Here is an 18,892-nt window from a genome sequence, read left to right on the forward strand (position 1 = left end):
TTCCTCTAACCAAAAACAACATCGTCGTATATCAGCGCCGAATTGTCCACGCCAAGATTAAGGTATTCCAAGTCTGTCTTAATTTGAGAAAATGAAAAACGAGTCAAAAATTTAATAGAGTAAATATATAAAACTGTCCACTTTCATATTGTAAAGATAAAAAATGTCCACTAAGATAAAAATAATAAAAAATGTCCACTTTGTGGTTGAAAGGACGGAAATGCCCCTCAGCCTAAAATAACCCATTTCATCTCCTCTCCCTCTTTCACGGTGTCACAGCCCAACCTAAGCTAGTGATTAGTTAAGTCGAGAAAAAGTGTGACTGAAAACAAAATAAGAAAATAAAAAAGAAAATAGGTCTCAATAATAATCACTAACCTGCTTAAACAATAATTTACCAAAATGTTTGGTAATCATAAGCAATCTTTTTTAAAACTCAAAAGCAGACAACTCATAATACATAACGATAAGTTGTCTAAGTATCAAGTGACATAATTCTGTAAGCTATTAGTTTGAAATCTTTGCAACACATCAACAAAGTAAAACGCACTAAGCGTTGCAGCGGAATAGCTTAAATGGATTACATGTATGAAGACATGGAATCCTGAGCCTAATTTAGTACTTATATATCAAAAGCTTTGCTCTGCTGACATCCATCTGCATCACAGCTTAACCTGCACATTTAGAAAACATATGCAGGGCTGAGTACTAAAAAGGTACTCAATGGTCACATGCCGAAATAACTTTAAAGCTTGCTCTTAGAGCTATATATTGAACTTGCCATCTCAAGCATCACACAGGAGTTTTATATAAATAACCTGTGCACGCCAAAACTATAACTACGCATCATGTAACCTTGTGTTGAGAAGTAGGCCTCCTTCTCAAACACAGTGATCGGCCCAAAGGCTCCCGATCACAGTGACCGACCAACCCGCTCGATGACTCACGGTCACAACTATGTGCACAAACCCTTACTGACATCTCGCTTCAGCATAGGGCCGATATCGTCTATCTCTCGTAGATGGTAACATACAAGCTCATAAAATAATTTGGCAAGTCAATAACTTTAATATAACTTCATTCATATAATAACATAATTAAATAGTGTTCACTTCACATTTTGAGTTTAGAAAGCCCACCTGATCGTGGTCTGACGATCCAGGTAATTCTGAACTATAGATTCACCTTCTTTTGTATATGACCTTCAATATAGATTAACTAACTAAGTAAATAACGAGAAAATAATATGGATTTAACTTAAAGAGTACGTATGCGGGTCTTAAGGTGATATTCCTATTTGGAATTTATGGACTGAAGACTAATTGCTATTTGACAAGCTTATCAACAAATGCCAACATAGATTAAAGGTCCAACTATATAAATTAATCTATCATCTAATTTATAATCATAAGCTTTTTTTTTTTTTTTAAATTTGTTACAACCAAATAAAGGAAAAAACCCACTCACACTCTAGTTCCTAAGGTGACTCGAACCCCCGACCTATTGGTTGGAGGGGAAGCGTCTTACCAACAGACTGCGCTTCATCGTCTTTATAATCATAAGCTTAATTTTAAAATAACTCAGTTAACTTAAATAAATTAAAAGCCTTATACTCTTCCTTTTAATAAAAGGAATCAAATTAACTTCTCTCTCTTATTTCCTCACGCACACATACATATACATTCTCTCTCTCTGCGTTACTTCTCCCTCTCTCTCAGCTCTGTCGTCTCTCTTTCTCTCTCCCTGTCTCCGGCGACCGTCGCCGGCCTTCGTCGCCTCCGGCGCGGCGAGGTCGGCCTCTCCTCTCCCCCTTTCCTTTCTTTCCATTTCTCTTTTCCCTAAGTCTCAATCCCCAAATTATAAAATCAAAATCCTAGGGTTTCTACCTCTCTTCATCCCCTCTGGAATTCGTCTCTCCGGCGAAGCCTGCCGCCCCGCCGTCATCTCTGTCACGCCGCCGCCTCTTCTGACTCAGGTAAGTCCCTGTCTCTCTCTCTACTTCTGTCTCTGCTCTCTCCCTCGAACTCCCTCTCTCTCTGCCCTCTCTCGATCTCTCGCTCTCTTTCTCTGTCCAGGGCGCGGCGGCCGCCGCAAGCCACGACGGCGCTTGCAGCGCCGGTGCTCGCCGCCGCCTGCCCCGCTCCTCTCTCCCTCTAGCTCGTTCTGCCTTTCTCCCTTCTTCCTGCTGTCTGTCTCTATCTCACACTCTATCTCACTATCTCTCACTCAATCTCCATCCCTATCTCTCGCTCAACCTCCCTCTTCCTCTACTGTCAGTAGCCACCGCGGCCGCCATAGCGCGGGCAACGCCGGCGGTCACCACCGCCAGCCGCGCCTCTGCTTTGGTGGCTCACGGCTGCTGCTGCTGCTGCTAATCCCGCCTTCTTCTTCTTCCTTCCCTCTTCTCTATTTCCCAATTCAAAATCTTACTCCAGCTAACTTCCAATCTAATTTCTATTTCAGCTTTAACATCACAAACTAATGAATCTCTACTTGTTCTATTCAGGAACCGAGGTTTCAAGGGATTACTCAGAGTGACAGTCGTCTACTGCTCAAGATTCAATTTTTATATGATGTAAATCTGTTTATTTATTGATTATCGAGAAACTGGGATTGTGTTGCTGAATCTGAATAGAATAGGGATGTCTGTAGCTTATTACTATTACTACTGTTTTCACTATTTTTAACTGTTATTAAGTACATAAGGAGAAAAGAAAGACTACCTTCTTTATACAAACGGCACAAGCTGCTGTCGACGATTATAGATGATTTGCTTTGTTGTTTGGAATTAGCAGAATGGGGAAAAGATGAGACTACTGTAACTCACCATATTTATAATCGTTTGAGTCGGTTAAATGAAGTAGCTGGGTGGAAAGGTGAGAGATACGTGTTAAATCACATGAGACGGGTTTCTTTCATATAATAGGTGATGCCTCAATAGCTTATCTGATCTTTTGATTCTAAACTGAGAATGAAACTCACATTGGGTATTAGCCCAAATAAAAGGCTATTGGGCTTTATATCACTTCTCATCACCCTCTCTTGGCCCAAGTAACAGCTATTGGGTTTATTAAAACTGAATTTATAACCACTAACTGGGTTTAGGTTTCAAATAAAGTTATAGACCCAAATAATAGCACTATTGGGCCGAAGCTAAATTTATATAGAGATTGGGCTTATTAAAACTGAATTTATAACCAATAACTGGGTTTAGGTTTCAAATAAAGTTATAGACCCAAATAATAGCACTATTGGGCCGAAGCTAAATTTATATAGAGATTGGGCTGCCTATATAATAATATATATACTGTAGTGAAAATGCCGGGTGTTACACACGGTTTCACTCTCCCTCCCCCCCCCTCTCTCTCTCTCTCTCTCTTCCTTCGAGCTCAGATCGCCGGCGAAGCGCCGCTGCCCCGGCCTCGTCGCCTCAGCCATCTCCTGCTTCACCCCTCGCCGCGACTTTAGCCTCCCATGTAGAAGAGCATACCGGAGATGTAGAGAAGAGACGCGGAGAGGAAAATCCCCTGGCGCTTGAGGAGGAAAGAGAGCAGGATCCAGACGAGGCGCTGCGCGAGCGTCAAGGGCGGCGGGCGGCCCGATTTGGAGCCGCGGTGGCGGTAGCGCGGGGAGCGACTGAGCGGCGACGAGGGCGGCGATTGGGGGCTGCTTTGTCCGCTGCTCGGGAGCCGATTGTAGGCGTGCATCGCGCTTTTCTTCACATCATAGCAATGATGATTGTATAATTATTTTCCAAAACGGAAGAATGATTCAAATGGTGATTATGATGTTAGAGAGGCGTGGTGGTCTGTGTGTCTGTAGAGAGAGAGAGAGAGAGAGAGAGAGAGGAGCTGTAGAGGTGGTGGTGGGGCACGTGACGTGAGAGAGGGACGCACGTGCTTGGAACAATGGACAGACAGGAAAAGATTTTGATTGTATTAATGTATTGATAATTAATTAATATATTTAACTGATATTTTGAGAGTGTATAGATCGATTGAAAGGTAAAGAGATTTTCGACAATTGATTAAAGTTCTTGAATTCACAACTTAAATGTTCTTGAATTCACAACCAGCTCGATGAATTCACAACTTAATATTCTTGAATTCACAATTTAATGTTCTTGAATTCACAACTAAAACTCGAATTCACAACCAAAATAAATTATAGTTTTAATTGTGAATTCAAACTTTAAAAACTCAAATTCACAATTACTTAAATTCACAATCAAAATAAATTTTGATTGTGAATTAAATTCTAGTTGTGAATTCGTCTGATTGTGAATTCACAACCAAAAAATTCTGATTGTGAATAATTCACAACTAAATTTTGGTTGTGAATTTGACTGGTTGTGAAATGCAGAATTTTTAAAGGGGTAGTGTTTAAAGGTAAAATGAAGTGGACATTTTTTAAATTTTTAATGTGAAGGGCATTTTGGTAACAGTGGACATTTTTTAAGTTTTTTATTATGGTGGACATTTTTTATCTTTACAATATGAAAGTGGACATTTTACAAATCCACTCAATTTAATAACTTTAAATATATTTATAACTACATTTTAAAGTTGATGTTAAATACCAAAAATGAATAAAATTTATGTATTTATAACTAGAATTTAAAGTTCATATTAAACATCAAAAAGTAAGTAAAGTTCATATATTTATACACCAATTACCCTTTCTAAAATAAACAAGTACCTATTTTAAGTAAACAAATAATTTCAAGGTCGGTCGAAATTTCCCTAGCAAGTAATAATACATTTTCTTTAACTATTTGCATGACAAAATCTATATAAAATTAAGATATTTCTAACTTTATAAAGAGTGAAAATTTAAAATGCCCTATTCCTTAAGTTAAATGTGAAAAATGCCCTCTTGTACACAATCTCTTTACCCTCTTTTAGAGCAACTGCAGTGGTGCCCCGATAGGGGGGTCTCGAGTCACCCCGCCCATCGGGTCGCCCACTGCAAGCGAAGGCGCCTCGATGGGGTAGGTCCCGATAGAACAGGGCAACCCTGATAGATGTTTTGGCCAGGCGCGTGTTTTACACGCGCCAATTTAAAAAAAAAAAAAAACAAATTTGAATGAATTGGGTTGTTGCCATTTGACCGTTGCTGCTTTTGTTTCATATTCACGATCATTTGACCGTTTGATTTTGTTAGTGTTGCTTCCTTCAAACTTGATGTGACACACTGTGTTTAGGAAACACACCAGTGCACACAGAGAAATATTGCAACAGAAATAAAAATGAGAGAAGACACAAGCAGATACAAAAATTCTTCAAGTTATAAAATATAACTTGAAGATGCCTCATGGCAAAATGACTAAATCGAGAATGAACAAATCACGTTCAATACCTTTACAAGACTTTAGGTATTAACACATGATACTCTCACTAAAAAACAAAAACTGGATTCAAGAGTAATACTCTGAAACCTTACAAAATAAAACAACGAGTGTTGACTCTGATGTTATCCCAACATACGGATTCACACTCGTACACAATTGCCCTACATGGCTTGATTTCTCTCTGTAAGCTCTAGACAGACTGAGGGAACTTCCTCAGCTTTTATAGACAACTCCAATCTTGCTCTTCAAGGCTGAAAACGTGGTTGCAAGAAGTGGAGTAGTGGAGGTTGAGGTAGTGGGTTTTATCCATGATTTTAGGAACTAACTCCCTCAACCCCTTCTCTTCCTTTCTCCATGTTTCCTATCTTGTAGGAACTGATTTTGACTTTGTTTTAAGGCCTGCAAAAATGTGATGAAAGGCAAAACAAAATAATACTGGAGTTAAAAATTAACTCCAACAAACTCCCCATTTTTGCCTTTCTTCACAAAACCAATAAACCTTTAAATCTCCCCCGAAATGGATGTTCTCCCCCTGCATTTGTACTTCTTGAAAGAGCAATTTGCACCATCCAGAATTGGTGGTCGCATAAATCCGAGATTGTTGGACTCCATGTTGATGCAACTATTCTGATAACGAGGATCACACTCAGTGTATCGAGTGACTGCTCTGATACCACTTGTTAGTGTTGCTTCCTTCAAACTTGATGTGACACACTGTGTTTAGGAAACACACCAGTGCACACAGAGAAATATTGCAACAGAAATAAAAATGAGAGAAGACACAAGCAGATACAAAAATTCTTCAAGTTATAAAATATAACTTGAAGATGCCTCATGGCAAAATGACTAAATCGAGAATGAACAAATCACGTTCAATACCTTTACAAGACTTTAGGTATTTAACACATGATACTCTCACTAAAAAACAAAAACTGGATTCAAGAGTAATACTCTGAAACCTTACAAAATAAAACAACGAGTGTTGACTCTGATGTTATCCCAACATACGGATTCACACTCGTACACAATTGCCCTACATGGCTTGATTTCTCTCTGTAAGCTCTAGACAGACTGAGGGAACTTCCTCAGCTTTTATAGACAACTCCAATCTTGCTCTTCAAGGCTGAAAACGTGGTTGCAAGAAGTGGAGTAGTGGAGGTTGAGGTAGTGGGTTTTATCCATGATTTTAGGAACTAACTCCCTCAACCCCTTCTCTTCCTTTCTCCATGTTTCCTATCTTGTAGGAACTGATTTTGACTTTGTTTTAAGGCCTGCAAAAATGTGATGAAAGGCAAAACAAAATAATACTGGAGTTAAAAATTAACTCCAACAGATTTTATTTTATTTTTTTTTTATTTTTTTTTCCTTTTTTATCTTCTATAAATTTGCCTATCTTCTTCTTCTTCTTCACCTCTTTCCACACTCTTCTATCTACTCTCTCAATTTATCTCAAAAAAAAAAAATGGATCCATACAATTCTAATTGGTACGACTCAAATTGGGTTTCCGACCTTTCCGGCAGAGATGATTATCATCCCAATTTGGTGGGTATCAAGTTGGAGGAGAAACCTCGTCCAAGCGGCGACGAGGAGCCACCGGCAGCCCACAGTGCGTCGAAGCCCAAGAAAGGAGGACGGCAGAAGGCTATGGCCTTCAAGGAGAAGGCGCCGGCGAGAGAGCCGGAGGAGGGAAGGGCCGCTCGACACACATACACCCTCGAGGAGACGAACCTTATTTTCCGTGTTTGGGCGGAGGAGACGAACGACGCCATCCGGGGTGTCGATCAAAAAGGCGACGCCTACTAAGGCCGGATTCTTGACCGCGTTAATGCCCTCCTCGGCGCCGCCTTCAAGTCCCGCCAAATAAAGGGACACTTCGCCCGAGTGGCCCAGGATGTGAAGTTGTGGGAGAATATTTAGGTGGAGGTTTGCGCGAAGTGGCCTTCCGGCCATTCCGACTACATGCTCCAACAAAAGACCCAATTCATCTTCCAAGCAAGGAGCCCAACTAATGGCCCCTTCAACTACTGGAATGCATGGAGGATGCTCCACATCAACCGGAGGTTCAAGTCCATGTACCTTGAGGGCGACGTCCATTCCTTAAAGAGGACGAAGACGTCGGAGACGGGCGACTTCACTACCTCGACGTCGGGCAAGGAGATCACTTCTTCCCGGCCGATTAGAAATAAGGTGGCGAAGGCGGCGGCGAGAGCGGTGAAGGGGAAAGGAAAGACTTCGTAAAGCTCTGGGCCTCCACTGGAATACATGGAGAGGATGGACAGGTCGGACGAGAACATCAAACAAATGATGACCGAGGTCGCCAAGTCGAACGAACTCAAGAAGCAAATACACAACGACCGGATTTTATTCATGAATACCGACGGCATAAATCCAGAAACTCTCGCTCTCCACAAGCAGCGTTGCACGAAGATTATCGCTAGGATGAGAGAAGCTGGAGATCTTTAGGATTTTATGATTTTAGTTTTTAATTAAGTAATTTTAAATTATGTCTTTAGGTGTTTTTTTTAATGTAATCTTTAGGATTTTTAAGATTAATGAAGTTTAATTTGAAGTAAATTGTGTTATTTAAATTTCTACAATTAAAATTAAATGAAAAATATAATAATCAAAACTAAAAAAGCAGGTCAGCTATCATGTCATCCTATTGCAGCCTCACTTATCCAATGTGGTCCCCCCTCTATCAGATCATCTATCAGGTCACCCACACTGCTGATGCTCTTACATAAATATATATAAGATCATCATCTCTTACCTAATCTCATGATGTACACTTGGTAGGTACCTTTATCTCGATGTTTGCAATTTTTGTTTCCTATTATGTGCTCAGCAATCAATTTTCTTAATCAATTGGTTGTTTTTTTTCTCCAAATTCAGTTTGCTGTGATTTAATTTAATTTTACAATGAATTATGGCTCATTAATCTAAATAAAATATGTAATTATTTTCTATATTTATTTTTCTTTCTTAATTAAAAAAAATATTTGGGCAATTATTCCAAAATTAAGATATACTCCCGGCCATCTGCCCATAAAACGAGTCTATTTTTGTCATTTTGGGATGTCCAACAAAATTAATTCATTTTCATTTTTAATTTATCCCTCAAGCTTCTCCATCCTCTCATCAGACTTGGAGATAAATTTCATTAGCAACTCTTCCATATTTTGCCTCTTCTCCTCATTGATGACTCCATTGGTGATAGAGAAGCCTGGTGGAGCCTGGAGCACGTTAGTCGGATTCCCATAAGATAAATTGGGATATGGGCGCCCTCCATGATAGAACTGTTGTCCACTCTGATTGTTTCCATACTGTCCTATTTGAAATCCACACTGCTAACCTCACTAGAAATTCCCGAAATTCACATTGTTGACAAAGTATGCATCTTTCATCATCATCAGGTTTTCCACAGCTAGCTCAGGATTAGCAACAGTCAAAGCATTTATCTTGGCATTCAGCTCCGCCAGCTGAGTAGGAACTAATGCCATAAGATCAAAGCTGGAAGCAGCTACAACTTTCTTCAGCTGAACTCTCTCTGATGGACATTGGTAACATGTAGTGGCCATGCTTTCTATGATCTCCATAGCTTCAGAACTTCCCTTCTTAAGCAAAGAACCTCTTACAGTTGTATCCACGAACATCTTGGTGCGCTCTCCACAAGCGTTATAGAACATAACAACTTGTGTGCCTTCATCAAATTCATGGTTCAGACATTTTTTGAGCTTCTCTTGATATCTCTCCCATGTTTCTACTAGCATCTCTCCAACAAACTGCTGGAATTGAAGAATATCCATCTTTAGCTTCAAAGTAAGATCGGAAGGATGAAACTTTTGCAGAAAGTGGTGTGCCAGGTCCTCCCATGCTGGATTGGCTCCCAGCTGTAGAGTTTGATACCACGGCTTCGCCTTATCCCGAAGTGAGAACGGGAAGAGACGAAGACGTATAATGTCATCGGAGACTCCATTCATCTTCACAGTGTTGCACAATTCCAGGAATTGCGCCACATGCTCATTAGGATCCTTGACTGCTTTGCCTCCATATTGATTTTGATGTAACATAATAATCAGACCAGTCTTCAGCTCAAAATTATTCGCGTTGACTCTTGGAGGCTCCTGATACTGATACAACGGAGTGAAAGCTTCATTGATAGGAGGTTGTTTATGAGCATCAAGATTATCTTGTGCGTCCAACAAACGCTGCAGCTGTTATTTTAGAGCACAGACTTCTTCATGTGTTGCCATTGATCCTAGCTTGACTCTGTTACTATAACTGTTGTTACGACGGCAATAAGCTTCAATCTCAGGATCAAAATCTGCGAAAGGTAGACTCCAAGATCTTGTGTTCATGCACTACCTGGCAAATTCTAGAGCCAAAATCAGAACTAAAAGAAAAAAATAAAGAACAAAAATAAAATAATAGAAATAAAAATCCAGATTAACAATTCACATATAGTATCAAAAATAAATCAATCCCCGACAACAACGCCAAAACTTGTTCGCTTATTTATTAACACGTCGCAAATGTACGGGTGCAATTGAGTATATAGGTAAGTAAGGTCGTATTCCACAGAGTTTGATTATGATTAACTACTACCCTAAAATGTCTTTCTCTATCTAGAAAACAAATAAAAACTGGTTTGGTTTAACGCAAATAAAATAAATCAAGCTGACTGAGATAAACATATGAAAATAAAATATCTCAAGGTCAAGGTTTCAGTAGATTCAGATAATCCAACAAATTCAATTCAATAAGCTAAGATAAATTTTCCTAAGACAATCTCAATTCTAGTCTATACCCACTCTCGTGGCATACAAACCGTTGATTACATGCAAGGCTACCGTCCCCGGATCACTCTTAAACATGCAAGGCTATCCGACATCGACAGGTCCGTTTCACTCACATTCATCGTGAGGGAAATCAGTCTGCTGACTTTATGGCGAGGAAAGGACACCAGGCTCAAAAGTTGACCACTTTCGACTATGTTACTGCTCCTCGCTATTTTCTTGCTATGGTTAGGATGGTTCAGTTTGGTTATCCTAACTTTAGATTCAGATGTCATGTTGATAGTTAGTTTGTTTTGACTTGTTTTTGGTTATTTTTTTTCTGATGTTCTGTTGGCCTTTGGTTGTAGTCACTTTTGGGCTACAATTTTGTTTGGTCTTGCTCTGTCTGATTTCCTTTTTTTTCTGTGGTTTCTATTGGGCGTTGTCACTTTTGGACAACGTCATGTATTGGATACTGGTTGAGTTTTTTATTTACGGGTTGGGGGTCTGCTTAACCCCTCACCACTGGGTGTTTTTTTTAATTTAAAAAAAAACACTCCTTAGGATTAATGTCCTCACACTTATCTCTAGATCTCTTGCTATATTGACAAGTACTCCCTCCGTCCCAGGCCAATAGGCTCGTTTCTTTTCGGCACATAGATTAAGAAATTCACTTTTTGGTAGTTAAATGTGGTGTGGTTCACCAAAAATTAACCTTTTAAGAGTAGTCCCTTATGAAAAGACTAAATAGTACTCCATTATTGTTACTTAATAAAGCCTTAAACATTTCCATATTAAGACTGGGCCTATTGGAGTAGGACAACCTAAAATGGAAAATGAGCCTATTGGAGTGGGACAGAGGGAGTATATTTTATGTTTTTAGTGTAAGCAATAATTATCATCTCCCGATATCAAATTAAAACCTAAGATTATGCAGAATTGGTGATTAGACAATTAAGCAATCAACAGGCACAAGAACATAAAATGATAAATAAATCTTGAATTATTGAATCAAATAAAAGTCAGAAAATCATCATCTGTTTACTACCTAAACCCTAAGATAAAATTGTTCTAGCCACACACACACATATGAACTAGAATAAAAAATATTAAAGGAATAGATGAACATTCAGCAAATAAACCGTAAGGAAATCTGTGAATCTTGAGTTCTTGCTATTCAGGTCTTCTCAGTTAGGGCTGGGAATCGGGTCGGGATCGGGTACCCTACCCGAAAAAATTAGGTACCCGGTCCCGAATAAGGAGAAAAACTGAATCCCGAACCCGAACCCGAACCCTAATACCCGAGTCGGGTATTCGGGTACCCTAAATTACCCGATCAAAGTAGCAACTTTCAAACCCATACAAAATTTCATTTTTTTTTTGCTCAATTCTCAAACCAAGATAAAAAAAGAAGCATATCTGTTTATTTAAAAAAAAAGAAAAAAAACAGCGCCTGTTGGAGCTTGGAGGTGGTGCGGCTGCTGCGGGGCGAAGTCCTAGGCGGCGGCGAAATGACGGGAACGACTGGCGAGGGTCGAGGGTATCGAAAACGGCTGGGCAACTGAGCAAGGGTCTCGTCGTCTCGGGCCTGGGGGCGACTGGCGAGGGTCGCGCTGTCGCGGAAACGGCAACGGCGGGCAGGCGAGAGGCGCTGGGAAACAGGGAATTTGGGATTCTGGGAATTAGGGACTATATTCAGACCGTCTGATTTCAATTTGAAACTTTAATTTCTGATTTTTATACAATTTAAAATACATTTAATTAAATATTCGGGTATTTCGGGTATACCCGATTGGGTATACCCGATACCCGATATTTTTATACCCTAAATACCCGATCCCGAACCCGACCCCTAATTTTTCGGGTATAGGGTACCCGATGCCCGATTTTTTCGGGTTGGGTAATCGGGCACCCGATACCCGAATCCTATCTTCCCACCCCTATTCTCAGTCTATCTCTGTAGCTCTCAGGAAAAATAGATATTGATAAAAGGTCTCTTCAATATGTTTTTGGGAAGTATTTATATGACATAGGTCTCAAAATATTGGTTAAAACCGTGTAGGATCGAAAAATAGCTGAAAAACTAAAAAAAAAATGCAAAAATCGAGCTACCAGACGGCCCGAGATGCGGCCACACGACCCGCCCGCGTTCGTCGCCAAATTACCCGTGGTCAGGACTGTGATCGCGGCCAGGATCGTCGGGTCATGACAATTTTGCGCAACAATTTTGTTTTTGTCTGTTCTCCCTCGTCCGATGTCCATTTTCGATCCTTTCGCACTCATGAACTCGTATCGAGATGAACTTCAACTTCCATGCACATCATTATATCATATTAAGCTTCCATATTCCTGAAAATTCGTTGAAACAATAAGGAAGTAACAAGTTTTCAACAATAAACCAATATATATTCAAATAAACCATCAAACACACAAAATCCTCACAATTAAGCATCAAATATTACACACCAAGAGGCAAAAATGCATGTTTATCAGGCTCCTTTCCTTGGTTATGAAATTCCGCTCATAAACAGAGCTTGCCCACTAGCAAAAAGCTCCGGCGAGGTTGGCGCTGCCATCTCTGAAATTGGCGAAGCAGTGGCTATCGTCTCAGTGTCGTCGGAGGAAGGCTCTCTGCCTTGACGAACAAGCATTCAGCCTCCGTCTAATTCCAAATTTCTCATCGATGAAGGTTCGGTCCCCAACCTCCTCCTCCGTCTAAATTTACCGCCGCCGCTGCTGAGGGGCCGATGAGTGGTTGTCACCTCTCGCTCTCTCGTTACCTCTCTCTCTCTCACTCTCAAGGATCGATTCCCCCTTACACACAAAGAGAACAGAGGCTGAGCCCTAGCTCTCTCTTGGCTCCTTCTCAATCTCTTGCTGCTGCTGCATTTCTCCGGCGAGTAGGTGAGGGCCTGCCGCCTCCGTTGCTGCTGTACTCAAATTCTGAAATAATTAGGGATCATTAATCTGTCATTTAGGGATTATTGTTGAACACAACCATGTTGTTCCTTAATTTTATTTTAAATATTCATTCAGCAGAAAATTGAAATTAAAATTGATAACCAATTAAAATTGTCATATTCAGTTTTTTAGTGTAAAATGAACTAACTCAATAAGAAGGATTAATAAAAGATTAGAAGTGTAGTTAAATGGCTATAAATTTTTTAATTAATTTTTGTGTCGAAAAGATACCGAATTATTAGACCAGAGAGAAGATCTCGTCCGTATGATTGATTGTTTATCTTTCATGTCATACTACTCACACCTAATCTGACTTGCTTTCTAGTAAGTATAATTTAATTAAGATGTCATATTACGTCATGGATCATCATATATATAAATAAATAGGTGGAATAGTTTTGTGTGTATATGTAATTACTTGCCGCTGACTTTATTTTGATTGGCCTTTAATTCACGCAAGGTTTCGTACTAATTTTGGGGGTGCTTTCTTCATTCGATTTGATTTTATGTATTTCAAACTTGTCATGAAATAGACACCATATAGCTTATTATACTAACCACCACTATCGATCGGAACATTTCATGAAAGTACTTATATATTTCTTTGCCATGCGCAGCCAATTAAATTCTATTCATTTCTTGTCAATTCGAAATTAACCAAAACAATCACGTATACACGCGCATTAGGGATGGCAATGGATCCGAGACCCGGTCCAGATCCACGGATCCAGACCCTTTTCTCCGGATTTGGACTTTGCAAAATTTGGACCCGGCGGATCTGGACCGGATCTGGACCACTCTCTAAAAAATCGGATCCGGATCTGGAGTAGTTGATATAAAACTCAGATCCGGTCCATGGAACCGGTTATATTTAAATATATAATATTTTTATTTTTAATAATATGTAATATTTTTAATTCTCCAACCCTAAGCTCATTTTTATATATTTTTTAGCTCATTTTTATATATTTTTTTCTTTTCTTGTTTATGTTTTTGATAAGTAAAATGTATTTATTTCATGAAAACGCAATATATATATACAAATAAATTGATAGTTCTAATTGCGAGTGAAACTAGGCACGAAACATGTTTATGCAATTTAGCACCTGTGGCTGGAGTAAACCTATCCTGGCATGGGGGGGAGAGAGTAGTAAACTAGTAATCATGGAAGTAAACAAGCTGATCTTACAATTGACAATTAGAAGATAGTTAAATGTAATTTGATGTAGGAAATATATTTAAGTATTGCTTATTCGAAATGTTAATTTTAGTCACAATTATCTTAGAAAAGAAAATAATATGGATCTGGGTCTGGACCCGAGACCCTGTGGATCTAATGGATCTGGGTCTGGATCCCATTTTTTTGGATCCAGTGAATCTGGATCGGATCTGGATCTAAGTTAAAAAACATGGATCTGGATCTGGACCAAACGGTCCAGATCCGGCCCATTGCCATCCCTAACGCGCATATGGGCGAAATCGTTATAGTATAAAACTTAAGAGTGTGTTTACTTAGGAGGAATAATCTTAGAGAGTATTTGGCTGAGCTTATAAACTTCTTAAATAATTTATAAATTGTTTAGAAGTTTGTTAGTTCCTTCAAAATGTTAATGTTTGACAAATAAGTTTTTAAACAATTTATAAGCTTTAAAAGTAAGTTCTTAGAAGCTTATAAGCTCTCCAAAAAATAAATTCATTTACCCAACTTATTTTCTCATTATCTTATAAGCAATATTCATTTTGTAAAAATAAGTCAACTATAATTTTTTATTTTGATTATATATCAATTTAATTTCATATATTTTCGATTTTTCTCTTTCTAACTAAAAAATTTTCTTTCTCTAACAAAAAATTGTCTCTCTAGCTTATAAGTTCAATTATCCAAACACTTTGACAACTTATATAAGCTTTTATGAAACTACATTTTATAAGCTGTTGAAACATCTTATAAGCTCTTGGAGCTTATAATCTCTTTAAAATAAGCTTAGCAAAACACCCTCTTAATTGATAGATAAAAATAGTAAGGCTAGTCCCTTATTTACTTTGATGGATTAAAACTTTAGGACATTCCAATGCCCTTGATTATTTCTATAATTTTAAGTCTTTAATTAGTTTTGTTTGATTCTTATTCTATTAAAACAGTGAAATTGAAGAAATCCTACTATTAAGGATAAAAATATTCAATCATGCATCTTATCATTTATGTAAAGTAAACGCTTTCAGTAGAGTTTTAGACAAAAAGAAAAAGTGTAGAGATAAAAATGTAAAATAGTTAATGTATCAAAATAATCATTTCCTCATTATAAAGATAAATTAATAGCCTAAATGATAAAAAAGAACTGAAATAGCTATATTTGGCTCAAAAAATTATTATTATTATTATTATTATTATTATTATTATTATTATTATTATTATTATTATTATTATTATTATTATTATTATTATTATTATTTCAAACCTAGAGAAAAATAGGGTTGTTTAAATTAAAACACACAATGTTCGGTATTGTCAAATGAGATCCTCTGTCCCAAATGTAGTGTATACCACTGTGTACCACTCTTAATTTCTTTATGGGTTAATGGCAAAAAAATACACGAACTATCACCGAATTTGCAAATTGCACACGACCTTCAAAAATAGCCTTAGAATACACCACCTTTTAATTTTGTTGTAATTTGCACATGCGTTGACCATCCCTTAAATCTTAGATGACGCGTCTCCCGGAATTTGCAAACGTGGACACACCGGCGATCATACAAAACAACGTCGTTTTGTGAAACTTTTTTCAATTAAAAAAAATTTAAAATTAAAAAAAGAAAAAAACGATGTTGTCAACCTCCCCCCCTCGCCGCTCACCCCTTCTTCTCCAAATCTCGGCTGCCGCCTTCCTCCTAGGCTAGCGAACCGCCCAAATCCAGATGAGGCATCGCTTCTCCAAATCTCGGTCGCCGGCTTCCTCCTGGAAGTGAGGCTCAGATCTGGAAAAACCGAAAAATAGGCAAGAGGAGAAGTAATTGGTAGTGAGGCTCAGATCTTGAAAAACCAAAAAACAGGCAAGAGGAGTTGCCGCCATGGCTGCAAAACCCGGTTGCATTAGATCTAGAGAGATAGAAATGCCCTCCGAGTTTGCCCCGCCAATCCGCCTCCATGCTGGACCCAACTCAGAGAAACTCATCATCATAGCCTCAAATGAACCAGAATCGTAGCGTTACAGACAGACAAAGATCAATAAGGCAATAACACTATACGTGTTAAGCATTAGTTATGCTTGAATGCTTGCTATACACACAATCTCGCACACACTGGATAAATCCAGCGGGTTGAGTGTGGTATAAACATAAAGGGTGGGTGATTCTATTCACTTTGATGAAATTAGGGGAAATCATCGGCAAACAGAGAGGGGCAACTACCAGATACCGAGCCTCTCCGCTTCCCTCATTTTCGACTTAGGATTTTAGTGAGAGGTTTTGAAATTGTTGTTTATCCACAAACTCTAGAATTAAAGATGCAGACGAGAGAGAAGGGAAATTAGGGCCGGGCTCAAGAAAGATAAAGAGGTGGTCTTGGTACAATCGGATGCAAACGAGAGAGAAGGGGGAGCAGAGGTAGGGACGAGGCGAAAACAGAAAGGAGAGGGAGATGGGGTGGCCGACGGCGGCGACTTCGCCGGAGCAGGTAACAGCGTGATAGAGGGAGGGAGGAAAAGAAAGAGACCGATGAGAGGGAGTGAGAAAGAGAGAGAGATACTTGAGAGAGAAAGACGTCCAAAATGACGTCGTTTTGAATGCGTGTATTGATAGCCTGTAAAAAATGCCACACAATATGCCATGTAATGTCCACGTAATCATCGGTCAAACTTATTCCTCGCTGAAAATTTCGCTGTGTGCAAATTATAACAAAATTAAAAGGTAGTGTATTCTGAGGCTATTTTTGAAGGTCATGTGCAATTTGGAAATTTGGTGATAGTTCGTGTATTGTTTGGCTATTAACCCTTTCTTTATAATTTTTAGGGTTAAGGTGCAGATAGACTTATGTAGTATAGACCCCTATAACGTATTGCTCTCCATACTCACTGTGTGTGCAAATAGGCCCCCAAAGTCCGAAAAATTATACATTTAAACCCTTCTGACCTAACGCCGTCCTACTCCGTTAGTCATTTTTTTATTCGAATTGTGGGGCCCACCTTTTTTTCTTTCTTTTTCTTCATCTACCTTTAGCCTTCTCATTGCCTCTACTCCATAAAAACAACAAGTCAAACAAGACCAGCAACCAACATTAATGACTAAACCTATTACTCAAATTCTCGCATCAATTCTGCTGCTCTCCCTCTGTCGAATCTCCACCGGCAAACCCAACACCGCTGTGAAAAGTGTGCTCTGCAACTCCGACCCTTTCACCATCAGCTTGGCCTACGTCCTCGCCCAACTGGAGAGTGCCACGCCGTCGCGCCGCAGCTACGATCTCCGCAACATCTCTCCCTACCTGAACGCCTTCGCCTACGGCCACGCCGCCTGCAACCAAAATTTCTCCAAACGACATCGTTTTAAATTCCAATTTTTAGTTATAAATATTAATTAGACTTTATAATATAATAATAATTTTTATTTTATAAAAAATAATTATAAAATAAAAAAGTTAAGAATAGAACATGGTGGTACACACTATATTCTAGGACAGAGGATCCCATCTAGTTATTTGTGTATATCTTTTTCGGCCGGCAGCTGCATGTACCTGGACATTGATTACTAAACATTTTGGGACAACTCATTTTGATGGCGACTTTGTAAACTATTTCACCAGCCAACTGATCCTATTCTTTTTTCTTTTCTTTTCTTTGCAAGACTTTATATAGTATGGTGTGGTTGTGAAGGTTACATTTATATACGTATTTTAATAAAGAATGTTTTGGGGCCCTGGGGGCGGGGAGGAGTTCAAACTAAAATGTTATTTATAAATCAAGATTATATTTATTAGATACAAACAAATCACATAACTCATTATTTATATTAATTGTCATTATGACCCACAAATAATTATCTATTTTTTCATTTAAAAAATATATTTATTTCTCTCTTTTATTTTTATGACTATATCCCTCCGTCCCAATATTGTTAGCTCGTATTCCTCTTTAAGTAGTCCCATGTAACATGGCTCTTTCCCATTTTAGCCATAATATATTAAGAAAGAATTAATAACCTAATAAGGTATATTATAAAATCTAACCCTAATTTTTACCCCCCACCTGATACTCTTTTGCACTATGTGCAGCACTTCGCGTTGCAAACCTTAATTCTGCTTCGCCCTCTTCGAGTTGCAAACCCTCATCCTCGCGCCCAAGGGCGGAGCCAAACTTTCGATTTAGGGGGTCCAAAATTTTTTTGAAAAGAAAATTAATAATTAAATAAATAAATAAATTAAATTAAAAATAAATAATAATCAATAACACAATTATAATATTATTTAAATTACAAAAAAATACACTTTAACAGATTTTCAAGCACATATTCATGTTACAATGTATTTTGCAATAAAATTACTAAATATTGAATATTATATATAGAATACAGGATACAGTCTCTTTCTAATTTGGAGAAATTTTTAATTGAAATGGTACGAAATGATGTCGTTTAGGCCTCAGAAAAACGTCGTCGTCTTTACTAATCCACGTAAGTTCCATTTCAACACTCTAGCGATCGAAAAAAAAAAATTGGGGGATGAAATTGCAAAACTTGAAAAAATAGTGATTTAATTCGTCATACTCAAAAGACACTAAAATTGCAAATGCAAAATAGTTCGTGATTTTA

General features: G+C 38.4%; 1 long non-coding RNA gene across 1 annotated transcript; it reads left to right on the forward strand.

Annotated features, from left to right (window-relative positions):
• The first annotated feature begins 1,610 nt into the window (after positions 1 to 1,610).
• LOC131012931 (uncharacterized) lies at positions 1,611 to 2,737 on the forward strand. Its single transcript, XR_009097528.1, has 2 exons — positions 1,611 to 1,975; positions 2,507 to 2,737. It is a non-coding gene; the product is annotated as an uncharacterized LOC131012931 (long non-coding RNA).
• Positions 2,738 to 18,892: the final 16,155 nt, after the last annotated feature.

The sequence above is a fragment of the Salvia miltiorrhiza genome, chromosome 2 (assembly GCF_028751815.1).
Source record: "Salvia miltiorrhiza cultivar Shanhuang (shh) chromosome 2, IMPLAD_Smil_shh, whole genome shotgun sequence".
NCBI classification, from domain to species: Eukaryota; Viridiplantae; Streptophyta; class Magnoliopsida; order Lamiales; family Lamiaceae; genus Salvia; species Salvia miltiorrhiza.